Source organism: Bufo bufo, chromosome 6 (assembly GCF_905171765.1).
Source record: "Bufo bufo chromosome 6, aBufBuf1.1, whole genome shotgun sequence".
Classification (NCBI taxonomy): Eukaryota; Metazoa; Chordata; class Amphibia; order Anura; family Bufonidae; genus Bufo; species Bufo bufo.
This window is the reverse complement of record NC_053394.1, coordinates 68,192,562-68,200,448: the sequence shown is the minus strand read 5'-3', so window position 1 is coordinate 68,200,448 and position 7,887 is coordinate 68,192,562.

The following is a 7,887-nucleotide window of genomic DNA, read 5'->3' as shown; positions in this document are numbered from 1 at the left end:
CCTGGTCCTTAAGGTAAAAAATGGCAGGGTCCTTAAGGGGTTAAAATGCAATTAGGTTGGTGTCACTGATCACTGTTGTCCCCACCAGTAGTGATGGACGAACACCGGCCGGGGCAGTTCGTGAACGCAATCGCGCGAACGCGATCAAATATTCGTGAACTGCAAGTTCCCGGCGAACCCCATTCACTTTAATGGCAGGCGAACCTGAAAAACCTTCAGGTCAGATTTGCAGGCACCAAATACTTAGTAGAAGTGCACAAATACTCCCACAACATGGACAGTGACATACCAGAGGGCGATCAATGGCAAAAATTCCAACAAAAAATATGTATTTTAATCATGGGACATTTTTATGTGTCTTAAAGGGAAACTCACAAAAATGTGCCCTGCTGGAGCCAAGAAAATTTTTATTATAGGCCACGGGAGTACAAGCCCCCAAAATTAGGCATTCACCTGACAGAAAATAACTTGCGATTATGTGGCTGGAGGTAACATGTTGTCACGAGGGTGTCAAGAGCCACGCCTGACTCCGTTATACCCGGGGTCAGGAAGTCGCAGCGGGTGGCTTCGCGCTCTATGTAGAAAGATAATGCTGTTTTTTTATGGTAGCTTTCTGGGTTTGCCTTGCAACCCTTTTTGGCTCACTCAGGGATCCGTAGCTCCTTCTCCTCAGCTGTTTCTTGTCCAGCACTCCCAACCTCCTTATATTCCCCTCTCCCACTTCTCTGGTTGCCAGATATAGAGCTTCCTGCCTGGACTTCTATACTGACCCACTGGAGCTGTGTAGCTGTGTTCCCTGGTTGTTGTTCCAGAACGTTACCCTCCGGATCCCTGTTGGGCCTTGGTGGTCTGCTGTTGTTGCCCACCTGGGATTATATGTTTGTCTGTATTGTCTGTCCTCTCCTTGGTGTTTTCCTCTTAGTGTCAGTGGTGCGGACTAGTGATCCCACCGCCCCGTTCACTATATAGGGCTCATCTAAGGGAAAGCCAGGGTTTAGGCACGTGATCGGCGTACGGGTGAGGAACCCGTCTAGGGATGTCAGGGCAGTCAGGTGCCAGCCGCAAGGTGAGTCAGGGGTCACCACCTTTCCCTCTCCCTTGGACAGGGCCTTCCCATTTCCCTCCCTTTGCGTGACGCCGGTCATTACATTATATCCTACTTAGAATCCAGTATGGATCCAATTGCTGCTTTGTCAAAGCAACTTCAAGGCCTGTATTTGGAGGTGGCAGGATTGAAGGCGTCGGTCCTCCAGCAACAGCAGCAATTGCAACAGACCGCAAGCCCAGCGGTTGCTACAGGTAACCAGGTTGTTGCGGAACCCAAGGTTGCTCTTCCTGACAGATTTTCTGGGGGAAGGGACAAATTTGTGACGTTCCGTAAGGCCTGTAAATTATATTTTAAGCTGCGCCCTTACTCCTCTGGTAATGAAGAACAGCGGGTGGGGGTTGTTATTTCCCTGCTGCAGGGGGACCCGCAGTCCTGGGCGTTCTCTTTACCCACTGATTCCCAGGCTCTCCGGTCAGTGGATGAATTTTTTGGGGCCTTGGGTCTCATATATGACGACCCTGACCGAGTCGCACTGGCTGAATCAAAATTAGGGAGACTCCTACAGGGAGAGCAGCCAGTAGAGGAGTATTGCTCTGAGTTCCGTAGGTGGGCTACGGATACCCAGTGGAACGACCCGGCTCTCAGGAGTCAGTTCTGCTCTGGGTTATCCGAAAGGATTAAGGATGCGCTTGCGCTGTATGAGACTCCCTTTTCCCTTGATGCGGTAATGTCCCTTTCTATCAGAATAGATAGACGTCTTAGGGACAGATTGAAAAATCCGGAGCAATTGGTAACCCCTCCCAAGCAGCAGTTAGTCTGTACGGACTTAGACGAGCCTATGCAGCTAGGAGGAACTACTCGTCAGGTCCATCCTCCTGAGGCTCGCCGTAGAGGGGTTTGTTTTTTCTGTGGGGAGAGGGGTCATTTTATTAATGTCTGTCCTTCCTTCCTCAAAAACAAAAGACAGTCGGAAAACTACTAACCCCAGGCTGTGTGGAGGATGTCAGCCGGGGGGTATACGTTTCCTCCATACGAACATCGCAATTTGTGTTGCCAGCGGTTGTTGTTTTTGGCGTTAAGATGGAGACTATTTCTTTTTTTCTAGACAGTGGAGCAGGAGTAAATTTGATAGATGCCCATTTTGCCCACACTATGGGTTTGTCTCTCTGTACGCTACAGAGACCTATTCCCATATTCGCTATTGATTCTGCTCCTCTGTCTCAGAGAAACCTCACTCACATTGTCCATAACTTACACCTTCGGGTAGGGGACCACCATAACGAGTTGCTTTCATGTACTGGAGGGGCTTCCCACTCTGGTGGTGTTGGGTCTTCCCTGGTTGGTAGCGCACAATCCAGTGGTGGATTGGCAGGCCAGGGAGATATTGGAGTGGAGTGAGCATTGCAGAGAAAATTGCTTAAATAGCAATTGCTTAGTCGCCTCCATAGCTTACCCTACCTACATTTGTTTCGGACTTTGAGGACGTTTTTTCTGAAAAGGGTTGTCAGAAGTTACCACCTCACCGTCCTTATGATTGCCCGGTTAACCTGATTCCCGGTGCAAAATTACCCAAGACCAGGTTATATAATCTTTCGGGTCCGGAGAGACAAGCCATGAAAGATTATATCTCCAAGAGCTTGGCTAAGGGACACATCAGACCTTTTTCTTCACCCGTGGCTGCAGGATTTTTCTTTGTTAAAAAGAAAGGTGGGGGCCTGCGTCCTTGCCTAGATTTTCGCGAATTAAACCGGATAACCATCCGAGACCCATACCCTCTTCCTCTCATTCCTGACCTGTTTAATCAGATTGCGGGTGCTAGGTGGTTCTCCAAACTTGATCTTAGGGGGGCCTACAATCTGATTCGTATCAAGGAAGGGGATGAGTGGAAGACAGCTTTTAACACCCCTGAGGGGCATTATGAAAATCTAGTCATGCCTTTCGGTCTGACCAATGCTCCTGATGTCTTCCAACATTTTGTTAATGACATTTTTAGTCATCTTATCGACAGGTTTGTGGTGATATACCTAGATGATATTTTAATTTATTCGTCTGATCTGAAAACACATGAGGTGCATGTCAGACAGGTACTGCAGGTCCTACGGACGAATAAATTATATGCTAAAATTGAAAAGTGTGTTTTCGCCGTTCAGGAAATACAGTTCCTAGGTTATTTATTATCTGCTTCAGGTTTCCGTATGGATCCTAGGAAGGTCCAGGCAATTTTAGATTGGGATCTTCCTGAGAACCTCAAAGCACTGCAAGGGTTCTTGGGCTTCGCAAATTTCTATAGAAAATTCATTAAAAATTATTCGGTGATTGTAAAACCCCTTAGTGACAAGACTAGGAAGGGGACTGATTTTTCTAAATGGTCTGACGCCGCTAAAATTGCTTTTTCCTCTCTAAAAGAGAGGTTTACCTTGGCACCTGTACTAATCCAACCTGATGTCTCCCAACCTTTTATTGTAGAAGTCGATGCGTCAGAGGTAGGAGTGGGGGCTGTCCTGTCTCAGGGTCCGTCTCCTGGCAAATGGCGTCCTTGTGCTTTCTTTTCTAAAAAACTATCTGCAGCAGAAAAGAACTATGATATTGGCAATAGGGAACTATTAGCTATTAAACTAGCGTTTGAAGAATGGCGTCACTTTTTAGAGGGGGCAATCCACCCCATCACTGTGATTACGGACCACAAAAACCTTCTGTACCTCGAATCAGCTAAGCGTCTCACCCCTAGACAAGCTAGGTGGTCGCTATTTTTTACCAGGTTTAACTTTGTTATTACCTATCGTCCTGGAGCAAAAAATACCAAGGCAGATGCATTATCTCGTTGTTTCCCTGGAGGGGGTAATGTGAGTGATCCGGTACCCATTCTACAAAGAGGAGTGGTAGTCTCTGTGGTACACTCTGTTCTGGAGGGGAGGGTGTTAGAGGCCCAGGGGGACGCCCCGGTCTCTTGCCCCTCAGAGAAATTGTTTGTACCGTTGAACCTGCGTCTCGAATTATTAAAGGAACATCATAATTCGGCACTTGCTGGGCACCCGGGTAGTAAAGCAACCTTGGAGCTATTGTCTCGTCGTTTTTGGTGGCCAAGGTTGCGTCAGGATGTAATGGATTTTGTGTCTTCTTGTTCTACTTGTGCGCGCGCAAAAGTCTCTCATACACGTCCTGCAGGGTCTTTATTGCCACTTGTCATTCCCAATAGGCAATGGACACATCTGTCAATGGATTTTATCACTGACTTACCTTTGTCTGCAGGTAAAACTGTTATCTTGGTAGTAGTGGACAGGTTTAGCAAAATGGTACACTTCATTGCGTTACCCGCACTACCTAATGCTAAGACTCTTGCTCAGGTATTCATCAGTGAAATCGTGAAGCTTCACGGGGTCCGTTCCGATGTTGTTTCGGATCGGGGAACCCAGTTTATTTCTAAATTTTGGAAAGCTTTTTGTTCCCGTTTGGGGGTACACTTGTCCTTTTCCTCAGCTTTCCATCCCCAGTCGAATGGACAGACTGAGCGTACCAACCAAAACCTTGAGACATATCTAAGATGTTTTGTGTCTGAAAACCAAGAGGTGTGGTCATCATATTTACCGTTAGCCGAGTTTGCCATAAATAATCGCCGTCAGGAATCTACTGGTAAGTCACCATTTCTTGGTGCATATGGTTTTCATCCCCAATTCTGTACTTTCAAAGAGGGGGGTCTTCTGGGGTTCCCGAAGAGGAACGGTTTTCGTCATCTCTTTCATCGGTATGGCAGAAGGTGCAAGCTAACTTGAAAAATATGGGAGGTAAATATAAATGCATGGCTGATAAGAGATGGTCGCCAGGTCCAGACCTAGGAGTGAATGACTATGTGTGGTTGTCTACTAGGAATATTAAATTAAAGGTTCCCTCTTGGAAACTGGGTCCTAGGTTTATTGGCCCTTACAAAATAGTAGCCATCATTAACCCCGTGGCTTTTCGCCTGGAGCTACCTCAGACTTTTAAAATCCATAACGTCTTCCATAAGTCGTTACTCAAGAAATATGTTCCACCTCTAGAACCGTCACCGCTGCCACCCCCTCCTGTTGTTGTGGATGGTAATCTAGAGTTTCAAATATCCAAAATTGTTGATTCTCATCGGGTCCGCCGCTCTCTTCAATATCTGGTGCATTGGAGGGTTTACGGTCCCAAGGAATGAATGTGGGTTCCAGCGTCTGAGGTAAACGCTGACAGGTTAGTTCGGGCCTTTCATGCCTCTCATCCTGAGAGACCTAGTCCTGAGTGTCCGGAGGCCCCTCGTAGTGTCACGAGGGTGTCAAGAACCACGCCTGACTCCGTTATACCCGGGGTCAGGAAGTCGCAGCGGGTGGCTGCGCGCTCTATGTAGAAAGATAATGCTGTTTCTTTATGGTAGCTTTCTGGGTTTGCCTTGCAACCCTTTTTGGCTCACTCAGTGATCCGTAGCTCCTTCTCCTCAGCTGTTTCTTGTCCAGCACTCCCAACCTCCTTATATTCCCCTCTCCCACTTCTCTGGTTGCCAGATATAGAGCTTCCTGCCTGGACTTCTATACTGACCCACTGGAGCTGTGTAGCTGTGTTCCCTGGTTGTTGTTCCAGAATGTTACCCTCCGGATCCCTGTTGGGCCTTGGTGGTCTGCTGTTGTCGCCCACCTGGGATTATATGTTTGTCTGTATTGTCTGTCCTCTCCTTGGTGTTTTCCTCTTAGTGTCAGTGGTGCGGACTAGTGATCCCACAGCCCCGTTCACTATATAGGGCTCATCTTAGAGAAAGCCAGGGTTTAGGCACGTGATCGGCGTACGGGTGAGGAACCTGTCTAGGGACGTCAGGGCAGTCAGGTGCCAGACGCAAGGTGAAATCAGGGGTCACCACCTTTCCCTCTCCCTTGGACAGGGCCTTCCCATTTCCCTCCCTTTGCGTGACGCCGGTCATTACACATGTCCACCTTTTTGTGTTTGTTCCAGGGGTCTAAGTACGTTGCCACCCAGTACTGGTCCTTGCCCTTTATGCTCTTTATACGGGGGTCCCTCTTTAAACACTGGAGCATGAAGGCCCCCATTTGCACTAAATTGGAGGTGGTGGAGCGCCCTGGCTCCTGCTCATCGCCCAGGAGAATGTCGTCCTCGGTGTCCTCCCCCCAGCCACAGACAACTCCAGGGATCCCTAAAAACTAAAGACAAAAGGAGGATGAGAGAGCCGCTGCAGTGCTAAACCCCGACAGTCCTGCTGCCCTCTGTTTTGGAACAATCAGCACACAGCGCGGCAGGCTGCATTACCACAGTGTTCTGCTCCAGACTCGATGTGCCCGATATGGAAAATAAGAGCAGGCCGGTGCGGGCGGTGTGTGGAGCTAAATTTGTACAAATTTATTGTGGGCTCTACAAAGTTAAAATACCTTAGGAAAAAAACTATTTCAATGAAAAATATTGCATTTTGTATGCATAGGAGCACATTCCCACTCTAGACGAAAAACCTGCTTCTCTAAGAGGTTTCTAAGTTTATTCCTGGGAACACATTCCTGCTGCAAACAAAGAACCTGCTGCTGTCTGTCCTGATCATGCTGAGTTATGTGTAGGCCTTATACTCCACCATTACCATTACCCTGTGATGCTGCCATGGACTTAAGGGGCCTTACTGCAACCTTATCGTTTAAAATAACATAAAAACATAACGGTATTAAAAAAGTACGTACACATTTTAACTGCAAAAACTTTTTATTCAACAGTTGGAGCCAAACACAGCTCTATGGCAACTTTTCAAGTAGCTCATGCAGGTCACACAACTCCTGCATCTGATTTAGTTGCAGCACATCAAACTGCTGCACCTTCAATGCAAGCTTCCGCTGCTGCGCGTGGATCTCCTTCACCTTATTTTCCAGATGCCGTTGCTGCTCCTGGATATCCTGCATGTTTTTTTTCTTCTCCTGCTGCATCTTGTTCAGCAGGGTTTTAAATTTAATGAGTACTGTTAGGAAAAAAAGAATATGAAAATTACTCTCTATTCAGACTAAGCGGCAATTAGTGCATTGTGTGTAGTATTTGTTTAAGCACTGTCGATTTACATATCAATTAGATTGTTAATGATATTTATTCTAATTATTTAGTTGGTTAGTTAGTGATAGTTAAGTAGAGTATAATGTTATTTATTTGGATAGTTAATGGTTTTTATGTTGATTATAGAGTTATTGTATAGTGTTGTTGTTTTCTATTACTGTACTTTGTGGGGGGAGGAGACCGAGGACGACATTCTCCTGGGCGATGAGCAGGAGCCAGGGCGCTCCACCACCTCCATTGTTGGTCATTTTAACCACTTCCCAACCTGCGCCATAATAGTACAGGGCATCGGGACGTGTCTTGCCGCCCAGTGCCGTACTATTATGGTGCAACGAACACCCCGCTACCAGGCATAATTGTTCGGGAACCGGGGAGCAAAGGCTGCTCTGCCGAGCAGGCAGCTATGTTAACTAAGGACTGCGGGAGGTTTTTCCGGCCCCCTGCAGCCCCGATCACTGCTATTGTCCGGATTCCTTACACATGCGCATCTCAGCTCCGGAACTGCAGGGGGTGGGGGGCGGTGGGTGTCATGTGGAGGTGACCGATGATGAAAAAGAAGTGCAATTTTGAAATTTCATTCCCATTTTCATTTCATTCTTGTGGCCCACCTAAAGGGTTAACAAAGTTTGTAGAATCAGTTTTGATTAGCTTGAGGGTGTAGTTTATAAAATGGGGTTATTTATGGGTGGTTTCCACTATGTAAGCCTCAGAAAGTGACTTCATAACTTAACAGGACCTGAAAAAATTGGGGTTTGGAACAGTTCTTCAAAATTTTAAGATTTGCTTCTAAA